Below are 26437 nucleotides of genomic sequence, written 5' to 3' on the forward strand. Positions count from 1 at the left end.
CTCTATGCCTCTCTGTAAAATGGACAATGGGGAAAGGTAGGACTAAATCATTTCTAAGAGACTTCTTGGCTAAGGCGGTTTCAGAGGAGAGAAGAGTTATGGCAAGTAGAATTCATTCATGCTGGGGCATATCGAGTCAGCACAGATGAGTCAAAAATAAGGATTAAGCAATACATCTTACATGCCATAGCTGGATTATTGTCAATCACAGCACCTATGAGCACGGGGACCAAAGTTGGATACTGGAGTAGGCATATCAAAAACGGTGTTGGGCGTTGATTTCCATCAAAAGATGTGCAAATAATCATTAAATTTTTTTTTGTAAAATTCCTTGGATGTGCAAAGATCTCTACTTCCTCAAAGTTGGAGTGGAGATGGTAAAAAATGTCTCCATACTACATAATAACAACAGCTGTTAACTAAACAATTACTATACACCAATCAGTATGCTAAGCATTTTCAATGAAGTTTATTATTCAGTCCTACTAGGCAGGTACCATTATTACCACCATTTCACAGAAGAGGAGACTGAGGCTCAGAAAAGTTCAGAAATTTGTCCTAAGTCACACAGTTAGAAAGTAGAGGAGCTGGGATAGGAGCCAGGCAAACTGACTCCAGAGTCTGTGCTCTTAATCATGGTGCTATCACCTTTTGCCGCCGGCTCTAAGGAAGACAAGAAAGGAGTAGGGAATGGCTTAGGACAAGGTAAGCTGAAAATTATTAGACTTGTCAGAATTAGATACAGTTGGTAGAGGTTGAGATTAACCATTTCAAATCATGAAGGCAAAGGGATAAGGAAAAAACCTCCATTGGAGAGGCTGGGTAAGAAGTCTCTTGATCTGAGATGAGTTAACTTAAATCAGGGACATGGCTAATTTCACTCCAGTCCTAAGAAGAAGGAAAAATGGAGGGGAGGTGGAAGGAAGGGTGAGAACCTGAGAAGAGTGGTAAGATCTTCCAGGGGAATTAGCCAAACAGCTTACCAGTTTTCTCAACCACTTTATTCAACAATCCATCTTTCTCCTCCATACTCCCAGCTTTTGTCCATATTCTAGCCCCAAGAAGCTAAGAAACAATTTAGATGCATTCCTATTTCTGGCTCCAGAAAACCCTGTTGGTGGGTGGCCTTAGTGGGACAGAGGCTTTGGGATAAAGCTAGAGGGACAGTAGTTACTTCCCAACTCTATGTATTCTCCCCTCTCCCTTTGCCTCACAGAGGGTGGGGAGCATAGTTACCATTCACGAATTTAGAGATGTCACCAGCATATATTCTACTTATTTGCCACAGTCCTAAGCAAGTAGTACTCACTCATTTTAATGTATTTTGCATATACCGCCAAATGTAAAAAATATATATATCTCCACCCAGAACCTCTTTCAAGCTTCCAAAGGTGAGCTTTGGGTCTTCGATATGCTAATAGCTGCCCTTTAATAGAATCAATAGGCAATGATGAGGGATGATTATTCAAGAAACATATCTGTTCAAAAAAGTGATTCTAAGGCACTGAGGCAAACACATCATATACATGATACCATCCATTTGTAACAATAAAAACTTCATCCTCTAATAATCTGTTAGTTTTTCCCAGCTTCTCACAAAGCAAGCTAATTTCTGTTATGAAATGGGTACAATAGGTAAGTCTTTAAAAGATAAGAACCATTTCTTTTCTTCTCAGGAGTTTAAAATAGTCAAGTCAAAATAAAATATTGGCTTTCGGATGGCTGAAATGAGATGATTCTTTGAAACAGTTCCAGTGGGAAGGAGCCCAGAATATTGGCAGGGGGTGGGATGGGTAAAAAGATGGGTAAAGACAGATCTAAATTTAGATTCAAGCCATACTTCAAATAACAATGAAAGGGAAGAAAGGCAACTGCAACTAGGTAGATGCAGATTACACAAAATCCAGTGGTGAAGCTCCTTCTGGCAAGATCTAAAGGTCTGGATGGCAGGACCCTTCATAAGGAGCTTCTGAAAACATAACACCTTAATCTACTACACTGCAACAACCCCATAAGCTCACTAGTTGGGTTAAGATGCTACTTTAATGTGAAAGAATCACTGGTAGATTCATTCATTAAGTCTGTGTTAAATGTTTACTATGTACCAGATACTGGAGATACAGCAACAATAAATCATAAAAATCTCTGTCCATTGTGGAGCCAACATTTAAGGGAAGATGTTTCTTAGCCTGTAAAAAGTTGTTATGTAAGGCACAATTGTGCCGCAGGCCCAGGGTCCAAAAAACTGTCCCCTGGGTCTGAGGCTATGAATTTCTGGTGTAAACTCTATGTTCTGTTCTTGAAAGCTTCCTGTTTTGTGTAGATGAAAGCCTTTGCCTGCATGTCAAAGTGCATTGATACAGGTCAGCCCATGAGCTCATCTTTCCTAGGTTCAATGTCAGCCCAGAATACCGTATCAACCCCCTGACCAACTACCTGTGTAGGCTAATGCATACCTGTTCATAAATGTTTTACATCGACACTGCAATTAGTGCACATGGGCTCCTGGATGACAAGAAAGAAGACAATGGCCAGAGTCTGGCAAGTTGGAAGGCCTTCCTGGAAGCACTCTCAGAGTACTTGAAGATTATTTTCCTCAGCCTTCATTGAACTCTAAGCAAGGTTTGGTTAATGCAGCTGAATTTAGCAAATACCTACTTTGGAACTATAATGTGCCTAACCACTAACTTTGAGAAACATAAGAGTGAGCAAGACAACTGACTACTGCCTCCTCCCTCAGTTCTTGGGAGTCTTTTCCAAATCAGAGAATACCTCTGGTCCTCATCTCTTCCTTTTCCATGCCTACTGCCATGGCCGCCACTCGCTAGGTGAGTTCTGTGGGTGATCTCCCAGCTCCAATCCCTCCCACACACCAATTTCCTTGACTATCACTTTGACTGGCTACTCCTATACGCCAAAATCCTCAATAGTTTCTCATTCCCAAGTCCAAATCTCTTACCCTGGAATTCAAACATTACCATAATCTGGCTTCAATCTGCATTTCTTTTCTTACCTTCTACTATGCCCTTCAGGAATACTGGGTGGGTTCCTTCCAAACTGGACTACTGTCTGCCTTCAAATACTCCAAATTATGGTCTTTAATCCCATGCTTAAACATGGAAATTACATAGTTCAGAGGTTTTCAAACACCTAAATAACAATAAACCAATATTTCAAATTCCTGATGAAGAATCTAAGGCAGAGGAGAAATGACTGCCAGAGAGTTAGCAACATTCCCAGATCTCAATTTTGATATGCCTTTGTATTTTTGTATATATTTTTCATGTTTTTCTTTCTATTTTTTTTAATTACATAGTTGACGGAGGAATACATTTGCTTTGTAAAAAGTTAAAATACAGATTGGATAGGAGGAAGATGGCGGACTAGGTAAAAGAAGAGTTTGTCTCCTCCAAGGTCCGCATTGATATTATGACCAAATTATAAAATAATCAATCACCTGAACTCCAGCTGACTGTAACACCTACGTCTGATAAAATAAAGGAGCTACATTAAAGCTGGTAGTAGCAGCAAAGTCACAAATCGGGCTGGACCTGCACCCACCAGTGATGGGGGATCACCGGGAGAGAAAGCGAGACTGCAGAGGCTCTCCTGAAGGAGAGGGGCATCCCGGTCTCATTTGGGGGATCCCCAGCCCAGGGTCCCAACTCAGGGAAGAGGAGATTCCAATAACTTTAACTGTAAAAATCAAAGGGGATTCTGGCCGTCTGGGTGAGACGGAAGGAGACTGAAAACCTAAAAGCTCCTCTGAAGGACCTACACACAAGCTTTCTGATTTGCGGACACTCACCTGGGGACACCGGCGGTGGGTCAGACTCACACGGGATTCATACCGAGAAAGTCTGCATTACCTGGCACCAGAACAAGGGCTGAAAAGGCAGCCACCTTTGTGCCTTAGTCCCGCCTCCCCCCCACCTGGCAATCTACAGACCACTCCAGCTTGACTGTGCAGACCCCTCCCACAAGGCCATTAGGAAGCACTGGCCTGAGGGGATCAGCCCACCCCACCCAACCTGCAGATCGCCTAGGGCTTTTGTTGCTGGATGGTTGCCACACCCTGAGCTGATCCAGAGCCAACCATTCCAACTGGAGGCCAGCACTGTGAACGTACATTTCCCAGATAGTTGAGGGCAGATTACTGCTGCCAACATGAACTTGGGTGGATCTTGGGGATCTGTGGGCCTGTCTCAGACAGCATCTGTTCTTGCTGTGATCTGAGACTTCTGTGGGAACTTGCAAATGGTTACCAAAGTTGCAGGAAGACTGACTCCGTATTGATCTGACTGCCATTGTGTCCCTGAGAACCGGCCCCATCCTACCCACATATTGCCCTAGGAGGCCCATTGACAATGAACTGCCACAGTCCTGCCCTTCCCACCTCCTCCCAACCAACATAGGCAACAAACTTTGGCTAGCAGAGGGCGGGCACTGCACAGAAATCAATGGCAAGCAGACCTTTGATGCCTGAAAGAGTTGCAGATTGTGTCTTGGGAGCACAGGGGAATGTGGGACCGCCCCAGATAGCAGTTGGTCTAACTGATCTGTGACTACGGCGAGAATGCCCAGGCACAGAAGTTGCAGCAAAACTTAGGCTGTATTGGCCTGATAGCCCGTGTCTTCCTGACATCTCACTTCACCCAAGCCACAGCGTGTCTGCAGCCCATTGACAGGCAGCCTCCCGTGACTTGCTTGGCTCTGGGTTCATGCAGTCTGCACAGGCAACAGACCTCGCCTAGCATAGTGAGCGCATTTCAGGGAAAACACTTGTGTGAAGACCGCTGATACCTATATGAGTTTCAACATCTCTTGAGATTGCAGGGGTCTATATTGGCCTGATGGCCCTTGACTCCCTGAGCTACTGCCCCATCCAATACCCAAAGTGCCCGCCTCACATAGATAGGCAGCTGCCCCTGCCCTGGGGTGGCACATTCAGGCCCAAGGTAGGCAAGAGCTAAACTTTCAACGATTGGAAACTTGTATAGGAGCCACAGAGACAGCATTGGCACTGCGGTGGCAGGGGTAAATTTACTCAATAGATCAAGAGACTCCCAGGGTACCTGCGCAACCCAACACGCATACCATCCAGAAGCTCTTCTAGTTTCAGAGACTTATAGGCAACTGATAGGCAGTGTCAGGCCTTGAGGAGCACTAGTCCCTCTGCTAAACTGCTCTAGGTCAGGGACAGGGGATAACCAACCTCTGCCTACAGTATTGTCTCTTCCACTTACCTATAGATCCAGCATAGGCAACAACCATTGCGGATTGCTTTGTAGTTCCCACAGGGTAGCCCTGAGCAATCAAAAGCAGCAGCTGACCTTGGCCTATGGAGGAGCCCCTTCCAAGGGGCCACAAAACCAACGCCTCCAGAGGCTGGCACCAAACCACCATGGAGCAACTCTTCACTAGTCCCATTAGCGGTACATACAAAGGGCGGTTGCAACAAGTACACAAGCCTGCTAGGGAAAATCTCACTCAATGGGGTCAGCCCCCACACAGCAACTTTTACCCTGTGGGTGCAGCCAATTCCCACAATTAGTCAGCCTGAGTCTTAAGCACATCCAGTGATTTACTAACAACAATAAAGGCTTGGTGACAACAGAAGATCACACACAACCCACACAAAGATCACGTTCAGAGCCCCTGGCTTAGGGGATCAGGGAGAGTGGGCCACTGGGCCACGCAGGACATCTTACATTTTAGGCCATCTGGCCAAGGCTGAGAGACAAAACAAATATTCCTGACACATAGAAACAAACACAGAGAGGCTAATAAAATGAGAAAACAAAGAAACATGTCACAAATGAAATAACGGGAGAAAATGCCAGAAAATAAGCTAAATGAAATAGAGGCAAGCAACCTACCACAAACAGAGTTCAAAATAATGGTTATAAGGCTGCTCAATGAAGTATGGGGAGAATGGATAAATACAATGAGACTATGAACAGAGAGATAGTAAGCATAAAAAAGGACATAGAAACCATAAAAAATAACCAGATAGAAATGGAGCATACGATAACTGAAATAAAGAATACATTAGAAGGATTCAACAGTAGATTGGACGAAGCAGAAAATCGAATCAGCAAACTGAAAGACAAGGTAGCAGAATACACGCAATCAGAACAACAAAAAGATAAAAAGAGGTTAGGCGTGGAGGAGGAGGAGTGAGGTAGATGGGGTAAAGGGGGTCAAATATAGGAGGACAAGGGGAGAGTGAAGTGGGTAAAGGGGATCAAATATATTGTAGGTGAAGGAAAGTGGACTTTGGTAAGCACACAATAGAATATACAGATGTTAAATTATAGTGTACACCTGAAAATTATATAATTGTAGTAACTAATGTTACCCCAATAAACTTAATTTTTAAAAAGTTAAAAAAAAGAATAGCAAAATTGTCATTGTATCTTTTTTCTCTCCATTCATATGTAAACTTCCCAAGAAGCTCTTGCATCAGATAAATTTTGGCACACATATTTTGGCAATTAATAACAGGTAAGGAAACTTTTTTCTTCTTAATTTTTGCTGGGGGCAAAGCAGCAGTAGTTTCCAGACCTCTGGAAGTTCCCTAAGACCGGCAGTTGCTATGGGCTGGAATTTTCAGTTCTGGCAGTATTTCCACATTTGTTCTATTCATAGGGCTGTTATTTTCTGTTCTTGAGGTTTAAGAGAGAAGTTAGATCTCTAACGAGGACATTATTTTTTCCCCACAACTCCAAGCAATTACTTCTGCATCATTTCTTCCCTTGCTGATCCTTCTTTTTGAAGTGCAAATAATGTCCTTCATAATGCTGCAAGCATTTGGACCAAGATGACAAATTCTTAGTTAAAGCAATATTTCTATACCTGTGAGAGCATTTCACACCAGATCAATGCATCTCAAAGACTTCTGTAGGTTTTAATAAGCCCCTTTGCCATTTTTTTTTTACCAAGAGGGAAAAGCATGGGTGTATGATGAGGTGATGACAATTGTGGTAGAGAGAAGAGGCAGAATGGTGTGTGTGTGTGTGTGTGTGTGTGTGTGTGTGTGTGTGTGTGTGTGTGTGTGTGTACATGCTTTTGTAGTTGGGTAATAGGTACTCAATAGGTATCAGTTGTTTTTCTTATTATCATTATCCTTATTTTTATTACTGTTTTATTAGCCACTTATGGAATAATGGCTTCTTTCTGAAATAATACAATAAAGCTGAAAGCCCATTGGCCCTAGGCTACATGTTAATAACTAAGTATCTGCCAGTATAATGGGGAAAATATGCAAATAAATATGGTAAATATTCTCCATGACAGCTGAGGACATCTGGATGTTCCATCAAAATCTGACCTCAACCTCTTGGAGTTTGACTTAAAAACAGAAAAATGCAAAGTTTAGATTAGATGAATAATTGTATACCTGTTTTTAAAAAGTCCCAGGCTTAACAAACAATTATTATAAACATAGTCTAATAATTGAATTTTATTTTATTTGTTGCTCACACAAAAAATAGATGTTTTAAGCAATAGTTTTTTTAATGTTATCTCATCAGAAAAAAAGAAACTGCTTATTTATTAGCTTTCAACCTACAGCGAAATCATAGCTGAGAGGGGAAAATAAGCTAAATTTCTCTTTTATTAAAATAAGATAAAATATCGAATGGAGGAAGATGGCGGACTAGGTAGAAGCAAGGTGCGTCTCCCAGGTCCACATTGGAATTACAATCAAATTATAAAATAATCCACATGGAGAATCACCTGAAGTCCAGCTATCGTAACACCTACATCTGATAATATAAAAGAACCACATCAAAGCTGGTAGGAAGGGAAAAGCCACAAATCAAGCTGGACCAGCACCCATGGGTGGTGGAGGATCACCGGGAGGGAGAGCGAGGCTGCAGAAGCTCTCCTAAAGGAGAGAGGGTTCCTAGTCTCCTCTGGGCTCCCAGCCCAGTGAAGAGGAGATTCCAATAACTCTGACTGTAAAACCAGAGAGGATTCCGGCCATCTGGGTGAGACAGAAGGAGAATGAATCCCTACACTTCCCTTTGAACGACCCATGCACAGGCTTTCTGACCCGTGGACGGACACTCACTCCGTGAGTCAGAGGCTTGCATAGAATTCATTCTGAGAAAGTCTGCATTACCTTGTACCAGAATGAGGGCTGGAAGGGCAGCCACCATTGTGCCTTAGAAGAGCTCCCCTACAGGGCAATCTACTGACCAGTCAGCTTGACTGTGCTGACTCCTCCCACAGAACCATTAGGAAGCTCTGGTCAGAAGGGATCAGTCCGCCCCACCCAAACTGCAGATTGCCTGGGGAATTTGTTGCTGGATGGCTACCAAGCTCTGGTCTAATGCAGGGCCAAGTATTCACAGCCTGTGGCCAGAGCCTTGTTTCCAATCACTCAGCCCCCAGCTCTCTGAGCCACATTTCCATTCCCAGCGGGCGACCAGTGCTGTGAACCGCATTTCTGAGATAGGGACAGGCGGATCACTGCTGCCAGCATGAACTTTGGCAGATATACAGGAACTGTGGGCCAATCCCAGACAGCAGCGGGCTTGGCTGTGAACTGGGACTTCTGCGGGAACGTGCGAACAGTTACTAAAGTTGCAGGAATACTGAGGCTGCATTCTTTTGACAGCCATTGTTACTCTGAGACCCCACCCTACGCACAGATTGTCCAAAGCGACCCACTCACTGACAGTGAACTGCCACAGCCCTGCCCCTCACCTCCCCTGAACTCGCAATCCACACAGGCAACAAACTTTAGCTAGCACAGGGCGGGCACTACACGGAAATCAGCATCAGGCAGACCTATGTTGCTTGCAAGAGTTGCAATATTGTGTCCTGGAAGTGTAGGTGTCTGTGGAACCACCTCAGACAGCAGCTAGTATTACTGTGATCTGTGACTACAGAGCAGAAACGTCCGGGCCCAGAAGTTGCAGCAAAACTTAGGCGGTATAGGCCAGACAGACCTTGTCTCACTGAGATACCGCTTCACCCAAGCCACAAAGTGCCTGCAGCCCATTGACAAGCAGCCTCTTGTGCCCTGCTTGGCTCTGGGATTGTACAGTCTGCGCAAGCAACAGACCTTGGATAGCACAGTGAGCGCATTTCGAGAAAACCAGTTGTGGACAGACCACTGTTGCCTGTACCAGCTGCAATATCTCTTGAGGGGATTGCAGGGGTTTGTATTGACATAACGGCCTTTGACTCCCTGAGCTTCTGATCCATACAATACACAAAGTACCTGCTGCACATTGATAGGCAGCTGCCCCTGCTTGGGGGTAGCGCATTTAGGCCCAGGATGGGCAGCAGCTGACCTTGCTACAAGTGGAAACTTGTACAGGGAGGCACAGAGACAGCGTTGGCATGTTAACTGACACTGCAGTGGCAGGGAGAAGTTTACTCAATAGACCCAGGAGACTCCCAAGGTCCCTGAACCACCCAATACATATACCGCCCAGAAGTTCATCCAGTTTCAGAGATAACCGGAAACTGACAGGTAATGCCAGGCCTTGAGGAGCACTAGTCCCTCTGCTAAACTGCTGCAGGTCAGGGATGGGGGATAACCGACTGCTGCCTACAGCGTTGTCTCTTCCACTTACCTATAGATCCAACATAGGCAACAACCATCTGTGGATCACTTTGCTGTTCCCACTGGGTAGCCCTGAACAATGAAAAGCAGTGGCTGACCTTGGCCTATGGGGAAGCCCTTCCCAAGGGGCCACAAAACTAACGCATCAGGAAGCTGGCACCAGACCACAATGGAGCAACTCCTGACTAGTCTCATTAGTGATACACACAAAGGGTGGTTGTAACAAGTACACAAGCCTGTTAGGGCAAATTACACTCAGTGGAATCAACCCCCACATAGCAACTCTTACCTTGTGGGTGCAGCCAAGTCCTGCAATTAGTCAGCCTGAGCATTAATCACATCTACTTATCTACTAACAACAATAAAGGCTTGATGACAACAGAAGATCACACACAACCCACACAAAGATCATGTCCAGAGCCCCCGGCATAGGGCATCAGGACGAGTGTGCCACTCAGCCACACAGGGCACCTTCCACATTAGGCCATCTGGTCAAGGCTGAGAGACAAATCAAATATTCCTGACACATAGAAATGAACACAGAAAGGCTAATAAAATGAGAAAACAAACATGCCACATGTTAAACAACAGGAAAAAACTCCAGAAATAAGCTAAATAAAATGGAGGTAAGCAACCTACCAGTGTCAGGGTTCAAAGTAATGGTTATAAGGATGCTCAACGAACTTATGCGGAGAATGGATAAGCACAATGAGAACCTCAATAGCATAAAAAGGACACAGAACCCATAAAAAAGAACTAGACAAAAATGAATACAATAACTGAAATGAAGAATACACTAGAAGGATTCAACAGTAGATTGGACGAAGCAGAAGATTGAATCAGTGAATTGGAAGACAAGGTAGCTGAATATGCCCAAACAGAACAACAATAAACAATAAAAAAAAAATTTAAAAAATGAGGATAGTTTAAGAGACCTGTGGAATAACATGAAGTGTAATAATATCCATATCATAGGAGTACCTACAGAGAAAGACAGCAAGATATTGAGAATCTATTTGAAGAAATAATGACAGAAAACTTCCCTAACCTGGCAAAGGAATTAGACATACAAGTTCAGGAAGCACAAAGAGTCCCAAATGAGAGGAATTCAAAGAGGCCTACACCAAGACACATCATAATTAAAATGCCAAAAGTCAAATACAGAGAATCTTAAAAGCGGCAAGAGAAAGGCAGCCAGTTACTTAAAAAGGTACCCCCCTATGAATGTCTGCAGAGTTTTCACAGGAAACTTTGCAGGCCACAAGAGACTGACAAGAAATATTCAAAGTTATGAAAAATAAGAATCTACAACCACAAATACTCTACCCAGCAAGGCTTACAATTAAAATGGAAGGTGGAATAAAGAGCTTCCCAGACAAGAAAAAGCTTAAGGAATTCATCACCAACAAGCCAGTATTACAAGAAATGTTAAAAGGTCTTCTATAAAAAGATAAGGGGTAAGAAAGAAAATAGAAATAACAAATATGAATAATAAAATGGCAGTAACAATGTATCTATCAGTAATCACTTCGAATGTAAATGGATTAAATGCTCCAATCAAAAGACATAGGGTAACCGCATGAATAAGAAAACAAGATCCATGCATATGCTATCTACAAGAGACCCACTTCAGATCAAGTAACACTCATAGACTGAAAGTAAAAGAATGGAATAAGATGTTTCACACAATGGAAACGAAAAAAACAGCTGGAGTAATTATACTTTTATCAGATAAAATAGACTTTAAAACAAAGGCAATAATAATAATATATAGAGATAGATAGATAGATGATAGATAGATAGATAGATAGATAGATAGATAGATAGATAGATAGATAGATAATATAATAATAAGAGATGAAGAAGGCATTACATAATGATAACGTATTGGTAAATCAAGAGTACACAACCCTGGTAAACATATATGCGCCCAACATAGGAGCACCTACGTACATAAAGCTATTATTGACTGATGACAAAGGAGAGATCAATAGTAATACACTCATAGTAGGAAACTTTAACACACCATTGACACCAATGGACAGATCTTCCAGGCAAAGAATCAACAAGGAAATCGATGGGCCTAAAAGATACACTAGAACAGATGGATTTAATAGATATTTTCAGAGCATTTTACCCCAAAGTAGCGAAATATATATTCTTCTCAAGTGCACATGGAATATTTTCTAGGATAGACCACATGTTAGGACACAAAACAAGTCTCAATCAATTTAAGAAGATTGAAATCATATCAATCATCTTCTCTAATCACAATGGAATGAAACTAAAAATCAACTACAAGAAAAAAAACTGGAAAATACACAAACACCTGGAGGCTAAATAACATGCTACTAAACAATGAATAGGTTATTAATGAGATCAAGAAAGAAATCAAAAGATACCTAGAGACAAATGAAAATGAAAACGCAACAACTCAAAATCTATGGGACACAACGAAAGCAGTCCTAAGAGGGAAATTCATAGAAATACAGGCCTACCCCAGGAAACAAGAAAAAAACTCACATAAACAATCTAACCTTACAATTAAAGAACTAGAAAAAGAACAGCAAAGCTCAAAGTGAATAGAAAGAAGGAAACAATAAAGATCACAGCAGAAATAAATGAAATAGAGTCTAGAAAAACAATACAAAAGATTAATGAAACCAAAAGCTGATTCTTTAAAAGGGTAAACGAAATTGACAGACCCTTAGCCAGACTCATCAAGTAAAAAAGAGAGAAGATTCAAATAAATAAAATCAGAAGTGAAAGACAAGAAATATCCGCAGACTCCACAGAAATACAAAGGATCATAAGAAAATACTATGAGCAATTATATGCCAACAAAATGGACAATTTGGAAGAAATGGACATATTCCTTGAAACATACAATCATAAGACTGAGTCAAGAAGAAAGAGAAAATCTGAACAAACTGATTACCACCAATGAAATAGAATCAGTAATCAAAAACCTCCCAGAAAACAAAAGTCCTGAACCAGATGGCTTCATAGGTGAATTTAACCAAACACTCAAAGAACAATTATCACTTATTATTTTCAAACTATTCCAAAAAATTCAAGAAGAGAGAAGGCTCCCTAACTCCTTTTATAAGGCCACCATTATCTTGATTCCAAAACCAAAGACGTTACAAAGAAAGAAAACTATAGGCTGATATCTCTTATGAACATTGATGCAAAAATCCTCAACAAAATATTAGCAAACCGAATTCAGCGATACATTAAAAATATCACACACCATGATCAAATTGGATTTATTCTTGAAATGCAAAGTCAGTAAATAACCATAAATCAATTAATGTGATACATCACATAAACAACTGAAAGATAAAAACCATATGATCATATCAATAGATGCAGAAAAAGCATTCGAAAAATCCAGCATCCATTTATGATAAAAACTCTCAGCAAAGTGGGAATAGAGGGAAGATACCTCAACATAATAAAGGCCATATTTGACAAACCTGCAGCTAACATCACACTCAATGGGGAAAGGCTAAAAATGTTTTCCTTAACTTCAGGAATAAGACAAGGATGCCCACTTTCACCACTCCTCTTCAACATTGTATTGGAAGTCTTAGCCACAGCAATAAGACATGAAAGAGAAATAAAAAGTATCTGAATTAGAAAGGAAGAAGTAAAACTCTCGTTATGTGCCGATGACATGATACTATATATAGAGAACTCTAAAGTTGCCACCAAAAAACTGTTAGAACTGATCAATTAATTCAGTAAGGAAGCAGGTTACAAAATAAATATTCAGAAGTCAGTGGCATTTTTCTACACCAATGATGAACTTTCAGAAAGAGAAATTAAAAACAATCCCATTTACAATTATGTCAAAAAGTATAAAATACCTGGGAATCAAATTAACCAAGAAGGAAGAAGACCTGTTTTCAGAAAATTATAAGTCGCTGAAAAAATAAATTGAAAAAGATACAAATAAGTGGAAGCATATACTGTGTTCATGGGTAGGAATAATCAACATTGTTAAAATGGCCATACTACCCAAAGCAATCTATAGATTCAATGCAATTCCTATTAAAATATCAATGACATTTTTTCAGAGAGCTAGAACAAATAATCCTAAAATTTATATGGAACTGTAAAAGACCCCGAATAGCCACGGCAATCTTGGGAAAGAAGAACAAAGTTGGAGGTATCACACTACCTGATATCAAACTATACTACAAGGCTACAGTAATCAAAACAGCATGGTACTGGTATAGAAACAGATATATTGATCAATGGAACAGAATAGAGAGCCCAGAAATAAATCCATGCCTATATGCTCGCTTAATATATGACAAAGGAGGCAAGAATATACAATGAGGTAAAGACAGTCTCTTCAACAAAAGATGTTGGGAAAATTGGACAGATACATGCAAAAAAGAAAAAAAGAAGTTGGACCATCTTCTTACACAGTATACAAGAATAGACTCAAAATGGATTAAAGACTTAAATATAAGACCTGAAACCATAAAACTTCTAGAAGAAAACATAGGAATAAACTCTCTGATATTGCTAACAGCAATTTCTTTTTGGATATATCTCCCTGGGCAGGGGAAACAAAAGAAAAAATAAACAAATGGAGCTACATCAAACTAAAAATTTCTGTACAGCAAAGGAACCATCAACAAAACAAAAACACAACTGACTGGGAGAAGATATTCACTAATGATCTATTTGATAAGGGGTTAATATGCAAAATATATAGAGAACATATACAACTCAACAAAAAAAATAAACAATCCAATTAAAAAATGGGCAGAAGACCTGAACTAATACTTCTCCAAAGAGGAAATAAAGATGATTAATAGACATATGAAATGATGCTCAAGGTCACCAATCACCAGAAAAATGCAAATTAAAACCACAATGAGATATCACCTCACATCTGTCAGAATGGCTATCATCAATAAATCAAAAAACAACAAGTGTTGGCAAGGATGCAGAGATAAAGAAATGCTCATACATTGTTGGTGGGATTGAAAATTGGTACAGTCTTTATGGAAAACAGTATGGAGGTTTCTCAAAAAAATTAAAAATGGATATACCTTTTGACTAAGCAATTGCATTTCTTGGTTTATTTCTGGGCTCTCTATTCTGTTCCATTGATTAATGTATCTGTTTTTATGAGAGTACCATGCTGTTTTGATTACTGTAGTCTTATAGTACAGTTTGATATCTGGTAGTGAGATACCTCCAACTTTGTTCTTCTTTCTCGAGATTTCCAATGCTATTTTGGGGTCTTTTACAGTTCCATATAAATTTTAGGATTATTTGTTCTAGCTCTCTGAAAAAATGTCATTGGTATTTTGATAGGAATTGCATTAAATCTATAGATTGCTTTGTGTAGTATTTATCCAAGGAAAACCAAAATAATAATTTGTAAAGATCTATGCTCCCCAATATTCATAGCAGCACAATTTACAACAGCCAAGATACGGAAGCAACCTAAATGCCCATCAACAGACGATTGGATAAAGAAATTATGGTTCATATATACAATGGAATATTACCCAGCTATAAACAAAATTGAAATACTACCATTTGCAACAATATGGATTGACCTAGAGTTTCTTATGCTGAGTGAAATAAGTCAGACAGAGAAAGATACATACCATATGGTTTCACTTATATGCGGAATCTAAGGAACAAAAAGAACAAACTAATCAAAAACAGAATCACAAATATCGTGGACAATTTGGTAATGGTCAGAGGGGAGGGGATGTTGAAGGCTAGGAGAATAGAGTGAAGGGTTAAAGAAGTACAAATTAGTAGTTGATAGATGGTCACAAGATGGGGAGCATGGCAAAGGGAATGTAGTTAGCGTTAATATATTGGCCCAGGTGGAAAACCAGAGGAGAGAAGGAACAATTAGGGGGATCATTTTATAAACTATGTAAACATCTAAAAATAAGTTAAAATATAAAAAAGGAGAAAACTAAAATTATTAAAATCAGGAATAAAAGAAGAAATAAACGTCAATAAAAGGGATTAAAGGGAACACTATAAACAACTGTATGTCAAAAATTAACCTGATGAAATGGGAAAAAATCCTAGAAGGACAAAAATTACAGAAACTGATTCAAGAAGAAAAAGAAAATATGAATACACCTATGAAAAATAAAGAGGCTGATAATCCAAAATTTCTCACTTGGGGGGAAAAAATATTGGACCAGATCACATCACTAGTAGATTTTACCAAACATTTAGAGAATAATTAACATCAATATTTCACAAACTCTTCCAAAAAAATGGAAACGTTGAAATTACCAATGAAATACTTGCAAACCAAATTCAGTAACATATTTTAAAAATTCACCTTATCAGATAGAATTATACTAGGAATGCAAGGTCGGTTCAGTATATGAAAATCAGTCAATGTAATATACCATATTAATGGAACAAAAGTTTTTAAAAAATGGAAGAGGAGAAAAAAAATGGCATAGAAGATAGAGGCTTTGGTCATTCCTCTTGCACAAATCAGAGTTGTGACAGAATCACGAAAGTCACCTGGGATCTAGATGAACAAACCCTACTACTAGAGAGAGAATTAAGAAATCGCTCTGTAATGGGAGGAGGTAAGACAGGGCGAGGATGCGAGGCAGTCTAGTCCCAAGCAGCTGAGTGGGACAGAGGCCATAGCAGTGGGAGCCACCAGCTGCAGACACCACTTAAAGGGGCCGAGTCTGTGACAGGACTTTCATGGTGATGGACCTGCTCACTGTGAGCACCAGCACCAGTTCAGCTGCGCAGAGGGCACCAGGGACTTACAGGGGGACACTGAGTTGTTGGAGTGAGGGTCAGAGGCTAGAGTCTCTTCAGGACATAAGTGCCAGCAGTATCCATTGTTCTTTTGTTGAGCACTCCCTGCTCCCAGTGTGCTAATGCAGCACCACCATAGCTGACACATCACCGAACTGGATAACGGAGGCCGCTCTGCCCACAGGATTTCCTCAAGCTCTACCTCCCCCAACTCGTGGCCCTACCCAACCCACATCTAGGTGTATCCTCTACAAGTCTGGTACTCCTTGCTAAGCAAACTCCAAGACACACTACTGGCAGCTGGCCATAGTTTCTGGCATGGCCTCTTGAGGCAACTATAAGCCCAGCATCTGTGGATTGCTTGCTGAATCTTAACAGGTGGCCCTGGAGAGGCACAGGCTGGGGCTAAACTTGACTTGCAGCTGAACTCCTCTCAGGACTGTGCCACTGGACACTTACTAAACAAAGCCACGCTAATAAGACTGGGAGACTTAGGATCTTTGTATAGTACATAGAAATAGACACAGAAAGGCAGCCAAAATGGGAAGACACTGAAGCAGAAACCATAAGAGTGAACAGAACAGAGATCTGGCAATAATGGAGGTGGGCAATTGAACAGATGTAGAGTTCAAAACACTGGTTATAAAGACGCTCAATGAACTTAGGGGACGTATAAATGAATTCATTGAGAAGTTTAATAAAGAGATAAAAAAAACATAAAAATGAAAATGGAATTATAAAAGGGAACCAGTCAGAAATGAAGAACACATTATCTGAGATGAAGAGTGAGATGGAAAAAAACAGAGTGGATAAAGAAGAGGATTGAATCACCAATATAGAGGATGGGGAAGCCAAGGATGAATGGCAAGAAAAAAGAAGCCAAGTCTATAATAATAATAATAATAATAATAATAATAATAATAATAATGATGATGATGATGATGATAAGCCTATGTGACACTATTAAATATAAAAATATTCATGTCATGGGGTACCTGAAGGAAAACAAGATGTTGAAGAACTATTTTAAGAAATAATGATGGAAAATTTCCCTATCCTGGTGAAGGAAATAGACATACAACCCCAGGAAGTTCTGAGAGTCCCAAGAAAAAGGAACCCAAAGAGGACTACACCAAGACATATCATAATTAAAATGCCAAAGCTTAACTACAAAGAGAGAATCTTAAAAGCATCAAGAGAAAAACAGATAGTTACCTACAAAGGAGCACCCATAAGACTGGCAGCTGATTTCCAAAGGAAACAATGCAAGACTTAAGGGATTGGCACAAAATATTCAATGTGATGAAAACCCAGGATGTACAACCAAGAATACTTTATCCAGCAAAGCAATCATTTAGAGTTGAAGGACAGATAAAGAGCTTCCCAGACAAAAATAAGCTAAATGAATTTATCACCACCAATCCAGTATTACAGGAAATATTGGAGGGACTTCTTTAAGAAGATAAAACATATATTAAATACAAGAATAAAAAATGGTAATAACTACTTTCCTATTGATAAGTACCTCAAATGGAAAAAAATTAAGTGCTCAAACCAAAAGATAGAGTGGATGAATGGATAAAAAAAAAAATAAGACCCCTATATATGTTGCCTACAAGAGAGTTACTTCACATTAAAAGACATACACAGACTAAAAGAAATGGGATGGAGAAAGATATTGCTTTGATAGACCTAGAGGGTATTGTGCTGAATGAAATGGGAAGGATAGAGAAAGACAAATGTCACATGATTTCAGGTACATGTGGAATCTAAAGAACAAATAAACAACAACTACAAAAGCATTAATAAACTCATAGACACAGAGAATATTTTGAGGGCTACTAGATGGGAGGGGGGTTGTGAGTGAGATAAAAAGGCAACGGGATTAAGCAGTACAAATGGATAGTTGCAGAATAGACATGGAGATATAGAGTATAGCATGGAGAAGGTGGTTAATAATGTAATAAATATGTAAGGAGGAAATGGGGCACTAGATTTAGTGGGGTGACCACTCTGTGAGTTATGTGGATCTCTGATTACTAGATTTTACAACTGAAACTAGTATATTATTGTATGCCAACTATAACTGAAAAAAAAATTCATTCAATTGTACAATGTAAATATGAGCAACTAATTGCCTATTATGTTTCAATAAAGACAGGAAAAAACTTTTTTTTTAAAGTTTAAAAAATATATGGTCATCTCAATAGACACAGAAAAAGCATTTGGAAAAATCTAATACCCTTTTGTGATTAAAAACCACTCAATTAATTAGGAAGAGTACGAACTTTCTCAAACTGATGATGGAAATTTATTAAAAAACCCAAAGTTAATGTCACACTTAAAATGATGAAATACTGAACGCTTTCATTGCATGATCATGGAGAAACATCACTTCTGTGTAACATCTGTACTGAAGGTTCTGGCCAGACAAACTGGGAGGAGGGAAAGGCATTCTGATTAGAAAGAAAAACTAAAACTATTCACATATGACATGATCATTTATAAAAAATCCTAAGGAACCTCACACACAAACAAAACCTTTTATAACTAATAAACTAGTTCAGCGATGTTGCGGAATATAAGATCAATGTACAAAAGTCAATTATATTTCTAGATGCTAGTAATTAACAATCTGAAAATGAAATTAAGAAACAATCTCATTTAAGTAGCATAGTTAGAAATATACAATATACTTAGAAATACATTTAACAAAAGAAATGCAAGACTTGTACATTGGAAACTGAAAAACATTGTTGAAAGTAAAGACCTAACTAGAAAAATATCTCATGTTCATGGACTGAAAGATTTAATATTGTTAAGATGGTAATACCCCACAAATTGATTCAGATTCAACACAATCCCTATCAAAATTCTCAGCTTGCTTCTTTGCAAGAGCTGACAAGCTGATTCTAAATTTCATATGAAAATTCAAGGGACCCAGAATAACCAAAATAATTTTGAAAAAGAACAAAGTTGGAAGACTCACATTTCCTGATTTCAAAACTTACTACAACCCTGTAATAACCAAGAATAGACATAAAGGTCAATGGAACAGATGAGAGTCCAGAAATATACCCTACATTTATGCCAAATTGATATTTTTCAAAAGTGTCAAGACAATTAAAGGAGAAAATAATAGTCTTTACAATAAATGGTTCTAGGACAAATGGATATTCAGATGCAAAATAATGAACTTGGACTGATACCTCACACTATATATAAAAATGCATTCAAAATGGATCAAAGACCTAAATCTAAGATCTAAATTATAAAACTCTTTGAAGATAACACAGAAGCAAATTTTTGTGACCTTGGATTAGGCAACAATTTCTTACATATGACACCAAAACACAAGCATCCAAAAGAAAAATAATAAATTAGACTTCATCAAAATTAAAAATGTTTATTTTTCAAATAACACCCTCAAGAAAGTGAAACAACCCACAGGATAGGAGAAAATATCTGTATATCATATATCCGATGAGGATCTAGAATCCAGGATATATAATGGATAAGAAAACATGACCCCTATATATGTTGCCTACAAGAGAGTCACTTCAGATTAAAAGACACACACAGACTTAAGTCAATAATAAAAAAAGGACATTTAAAAACTGACTTAAAAATGGAGAAAGCATCTGAATAAACATTTATTCAAAGAAGATATATAAATGACCAATAAACACATGAAAAAATGCTCCGCAAAATTAGCCATCAGAGAAATACAAATAAAATCACAATGAGATACCACTTCACGCACATTAATGGCTACAATAAAAAAGAAAGAACAATAACATGTGTTTAGGACACTGTGGAAAAATCGGAACCCTCATACACTGGTAGAAATGTAATGGAAAAATCGGAACCCTCATACACTGGTAGAAATGTAAAATGGTGAAGCCACTGTGGAAAACATTTTGGCAGTTCCTCAAAAAGTTAAACATATAGTTACCATATAAGCCCTCAATTCTACTCCTAGGTATATACTTAAGAGAACTGAAAACATATGTTCACACAAAAACTTTTATGCAAATGTTCAGAGCAGCATTGTTCATAATAGCCAAAATGAAAAAAATGTATTCATCAACTAATAAACGGATGAACTAAAACAGGTCATGGGGTGTGTGTGTGTGTGTGTGTGTGTGCTATGTACCATACAACAGAATACTACTTAGCAATACAAAGGAATGAAATACTAATATATGTTACAACATGATGAATTTCACAAACAGTATGCTAAGTAAAAGAAGCAAGACACACAAAAGACCACACATACTGTATACCATTTATATAAAATGTCCAAAATAGAGAAATCCATAAAGGCAAAAAGATTAGTGGTTTCCAGGGGTGAGAGGGGAATGGGAAGTGACTGCTAATGGTTGCAGGGTTATTTTGTAGGAGTGATGAAAATATCCTGAAGTTAGATAGTGGTGATGGTTGCCATGTCTGGTATTTTCACCATAAATATCTTTGCTATAGATATCTTTATAGCAAGCATTTTTCCCTCAAGCATTTTTGCTGCATAACTAATTGGAAATAAGGCAATTTTGCCATAAAAAAATAAAATAACGACAAATAAAAGAGGAATATTAAAAAGAACACAAAGAAACATTAAAAATTAATAACAAAATTAAAGACTTTATTTAAAATGTGTGTATATTTATGGCAACACTGCCCGAAGAACTGATTTTAATTTTTGAATTGTACCGATATTCTTGTCTTCATTCTATGGGAAATGTGGGTTCGACTCTGTGCCCTCAAAGAGGGTCCTTGGCTACTCTTTCTCCTCTCAATGTAGTGTATTTCAAAATAAGAAACTAACTCTTGGGCCAAATCATCATCATCTGGAAGAAATGATAATTACTTCAAGACTACCACCATGTCTACTCTTCACTGTATAAATCTTTATGAGGGCTAGCTAAAATTTCTATGTAATATAAAAATGGGAGTAATTGCAGGAACTTTATCAATAGAGAAATGAAACCAAACTGACAACTAGCTTAAATACATTAAATGTGCCAAAGGTGGTTGATTCACCAATGGAGAAATAAAATCAAACAAACAACATCGTCAAACTACCAATCAATTATTTACCTTTATACAGCCAAATTTCCTTATGGTCAATTAGTTATGCAGTAAAATATTCATGGCAAAATGCTTGTAGAAGAGATGTCTAAGGCAAAGATGTTTATGGTAAAGTACCTAGAACCAATGGTTGCACAATGAATATATTAAAACTACTAAATTGTATACTTTAAAATGCTGAATTTTTGGCATGCTCATTATATCTCTATAAAAATAAATAAAATGTTAAAAGTATACTAGATACAGTAAAAGTTTTCCTTTGACTACTCTTCATCCTAGTTATTTTCCACCTTTCCTGTAGAAACCATGGTTATGGATCTTGTGTGTAATCCTTGCTGACATTTGTTCATGAATTTATGTATTTATATGCATACTCCAGTGGACTCTTCATTGTTCTATATGTTAAATTGATGCTCACTCATCCGTTGTCATACACTCCTCAGCATCTTTAGTAGCCCCTCCCCCCATATGGATTAATACTTCTTAAAGGAGGAATGCCATAATGCACATTTCGTAGCTCTCTTAGGTCCCTGTAAGATGCCCTAGCCCCTGTGAAGAGTTCAATAAAGGCTCTAGCAGTGTAACAGAAAACCAGCCTATCCTCTGCTTCCAGTAATATGATGTTTCTGAGAAGAGAATAGGTAAGCAATATTATTTAAATGTCACCTCAATATTTTCAAAGACCATATCTAAACAGTCATAGAGAAATGAAAAGTAGGCCGTCCTCTGAGAAAGTGAAGGGTTACTGCCAGTCACATTAAATAACAGAATCCCAGACCTGTTGAATCAACATTATAAAGAAAATGGAAGTTAGGCAGTGCACACCACCCTCTGCCCCCTTAATCAATAAATGAACTCCCTTTATAACATCTGCTTGAATACAATTGGTGATGAGAAGATCACTATCTCCAAAGGCAGCCCTTTCCTTTTTCAGATAAGTAATTATGAACAGAGCTCTATAATCTGCCTATGTTTTATGAAGGCACCAATCAAAAAACTCAGCAAACACTGCAAAGGGGCAAAACACAGGCAGGGGAGTGGGACTGGAGGAAATGAACTCTCCTATAACAGAGGTCACTAAAATGCCTTCTCTGCCACTACAGTTAAGCAATGTCAAAGTGTGGCTGCAAAGGTGGATGCTGGGAACTAAAATGAACTTGGTTTGCTGCAGACACAGCTCTCACTTCTTGCATGCACATCCTTATCTATGTTTTAGAGCTTCAGTCCCAGCTTCCAGAAGAATCAGATATGCTTAGAGATCCCTGAGAGTACATGCAAGGAAGCATTTAACATTTCTACTTAACAACAAAGCCATTCAGCATGTCATATACAATCAGGCACAGAAACCATTCCTTTGCCCCTCAAGGGAAAAAGATTTAATAACTCTTACTAATTACATGAAAGAGCATTACAAGAAGGCTACTAACAAATTTGTTTTTTTTTCTTTTTTAGCATAGACAATGAACAATGAGCTTCAACCAGAGCAATGATTTTAGTTGTACATGAGACCAAAAAGTAAAAAAAAAAAAAAAAAGAAAGAAAAGAGGGAGGAGGGAGGGAGGGAGGAAGGAGGGAAGAAGGAAGGAAGGAAGGAAGGAAGGAAGGAAGGAAGGAAGGAAGGGAGGGAGGGAGGGAGTGAGTGGGGAGGGGAGGGACAAGTGACATGAAAGGAAAAGCTGGAAAAGAAAAGAAAAGACATGTTTGGATACCCTTCTCAGCATTCATGGTTGTCTATCAACATGTTAGAACTGGCCTGGCCTACTAAGTTCCACTCCTTCTCAACACAGACCTATGACATCAATCAGGCCACTTGAGTCATTCCAACACAGCCAACTTATCCCTACCTCTACCCTTGTATTCTGCTAATTGCTGCCCTCTATCCCCTATCCAAAAAGGTATTCCTTACTCTTCTCTCTCATTCTTCTATTGCTCCTGGCTTTCTTTAAAGCCTAGTTCAAGAACAGTGCTTTCTAACAAACCCTCTTACTTAATCTTCAAAACAGGCCTGCAAAGCAAGCGTTATTATTCCCAGATCTTAGATGAGAAATACAAGGCCAGAAAGGGGATCCCTCACAATGAACAGGTGGCAGTTATGATTAAAGCAATTTCTCGAGACTCTTAGGCCAAAATTAGGAGGGATAATCCATGACAGTGTTGAAAGGTACAGACTTGGAAACCTGGGTTCAATTCCTGGCTCTATAACTAACTGCCTTGCTGAGTAATATAAAATAAGTTATTTAACTTCTCTGATATTCCAAGTCCTTATTTATAGAATACAGAAAATAATATCAATCTACCTCATGAGTCTATTGTGAAGATTAAATAAAGTAAAAACCTTAGAACAATTCCTCGCATAGTCAAGTATTAGCTGTTATTATCATTATCCTCTAAACTGGCACCATCTGCCTCTAGAACCACAAGACAACATGACATCTGAGAAAAATTGTTCTCTCTAGCCAGGAAAGGGATTTTGGAGATACTTTTGTAATTACTCTCATAATTTCCACAAATCATTCCAAATGCCACTTCCTTGAGAGCGAGATTCTAAACAGCCCCCACCAAAGAGAGACTTAGTCTGTGCTGGAGATGTTGATGTCTTTTGCCTATGATGAGGCTTCCTAAAGTAAGAGCTCAAGCCAGAATGGGGGTGGAGTGGAGTGCAGGGAAACCTACCATAGATGGCATAGTTTCCTTCCCAGTCGAGAAAACTAGATGCCTTTGGCAAAGTTGGCAGGTGTCAAATCGATACATAAAAGTCAACTGCATTTCTGTAAATTTGCAAATAACATCTAGAAAAAAATGATAATTTTACAGAGATATCACCTGTAATAATAAAACCATATATAATTCCTAAAAGTAAATTTAAGAAAATATATATAGCCCTTTATAAAGAAAATTATTAAGCATTTTTGAAAGATATTGTGGCAGCCTAACCTTGCCTGGCCATTTCCTGCTCGAATGAGTTCATTCTTGATTGCCCTCTCCCCCACCTCAAGTACTCTCCAACTGACATCTGTTTTTTCATCGCTTGCCAACCAATTAATGTTCTTCCTTATCTCTGTAGCTGTGTAGGGATGACAAGACTGTATAAAACTGCCTGTTATATTACAATTGGGGCTCAGCCTTTGGATATGAATCTGCTGAGCTGGTGCCAGCACCAATAAGTGCTGCTTCCTGCTTATAGCCTCAGTGTCCCATCTTTCCATTCAAGACTCCTATGACAATATTATAACTGAAGTTGAAAGTAAAATCACGTTTTGGGGTAGTCCCAATATTGTAAAAATATCAATTCTCCTTAACTTAATCATTGACTAAATTTATCTAAACAAAAATCTCAACAGTGACTTTAAAACATTTAATAAGCTCATTATAAAATGTACAAAAATAAATAAAGAGAAATAAAGGGCATCCGAACAGGAAAGGAAAAGGTAAAACTCATTATTTGCCAATGACATGATACCATGCATAGAGAACCCTAAAGTTGCCACCAAAAAACTGTTAGAACTGATCAATTAATTCAGTAAGGAAGCAGGTTACAAAATAAATATTCAGAAGTCAGTGGCATTTTTCTACACCAATGATGAACTTTCAGAAAGAGAAATTAAAAGCAATCCCATTTACAATTATGTCAAAAAGTATAAAATACCTGGGAATCAAATTAACCAAGAAGGAAGAAGACCTGTTTTCAGAAAATTATAAGTCGCTGAAAAAATAAATTGAAAAAGATACAAATAAGTGGAAGCATATACTGTGTTCATGGGTAGGAATAATCAACATTGTTAAAATGGCCATACTACCCAAAGCAATCTATAGATTCAATGCAATTCCTATTAAAATACCAAAGACATTTTTCAGAGAGCTAGAACAAATAATCATAAAATTTATATGGAACTGTAAAAGACCCCAAATAGCCATGGCAATCTTGAGAAGGAAGAACAAAGTTGGAGATATCACACTACCTGATATCAAACTATACTACAAGGCTACAGTAATCAAAACAGCATGATACTGGCATAAAAATAGATACATTGATCAATGGAAGAGAATAGAGAGCCCAGAAATAAATACACGTCTATATGTTCATTTAATATATGACAAAGGAGGCAAGAATATACAATGGAGTAAAGACAGTCTTCAATAAATGGTGTTGGGAAAATTGGACAGATACAGGCAAAAAAAAAGTTGGACCATCTTCTTACATGGTATACAAGAATAGACTCAACATGGATTAAAGACTTAAATGTAAGGCACATAAAACCATAAAACATCTAAAAGAAAACATAGGCAGCAAACTCTCTGATATTACTAAGAGGAATTTCTTTTCGGATATATCTCCTCAGGCAAGGGAAACAAAAGAAAAAATAAACAAATGGGATTACATCAAACTAAAAAAGTTTTTGTATAGCAAAGGAAATCATCAACAAAACAAAAAGACAACTGACTGTTTGGGAGAAGATATTCACTAATGAGCCATCTGATAAGGGGTTAATATCCAAAATATATAAAAAAACTCATACAGCTCAACAACAAAAAAATCCAATTAAAAAAATGGGCAGAGGACCTGAACAGATACTTCTACAAAGAGGAAATAAAGATGATTTATAGACATATGAAATGATGCTCAAGGCCACTAAACATCAGAGAAATGCACATTAAAACCACAATGAGATATCACCTCACACCTGTCAGAATGGCTATCATCAATAAATCAAAAAACAACAAGTGTTGGTGAGGATATGGAGGAAAGGGAATCCTCATACATTGTTGGTGAGATTGCAAATTGGTACAGCCGCTATGGAAAATAGTATGGAGGTTTCTCAAAAAAAATTAAAAATGGATATATACCTTTTGACCCAGCAATTGCACTTCTGGGTATTTATCCAAAGAAAATCAAAACAATAATTTGTAAAGATCTATGCACTCCAATATTCATGGCAGCACAATTTACAATAGCCAAGACATGGAAGCAACCTAAATGCC

The 26437-nt window shown here is 38.4% G+C and overlaps 1 protein-coding gene across 6 annotated transcripts in view; it reads right to left on the reverse strand.

Moving 5' to 3' along the window:
• ARHGEF9 (Cdc42 guanine nucleotide exchange factor 9) overlaps positions 1–26437 on the reverse strand; it is a 153017-nt gene that overhangs the window by 70044 nt on the left and 56536 nt on the right. The gene's annotated exons all lie outside the window — the stretch shown is intronic.

The sequence above is a fragment of the Pteropus medius genome, unplaced genomic scaffold (genome assembly GCF_902729225.1).
Source record: "Pteropus medius unplaced genomic scaffold, Ma_sr-lr_union100, whole genome shotgun sequence".
NCBI classification, from domain to species: domain Eukaryota; kingdom Metazoa; phylum Chordata; class Mammalia; order Chiroptera; family Pteropodidae; genus Pteropus; species Pteropus medius.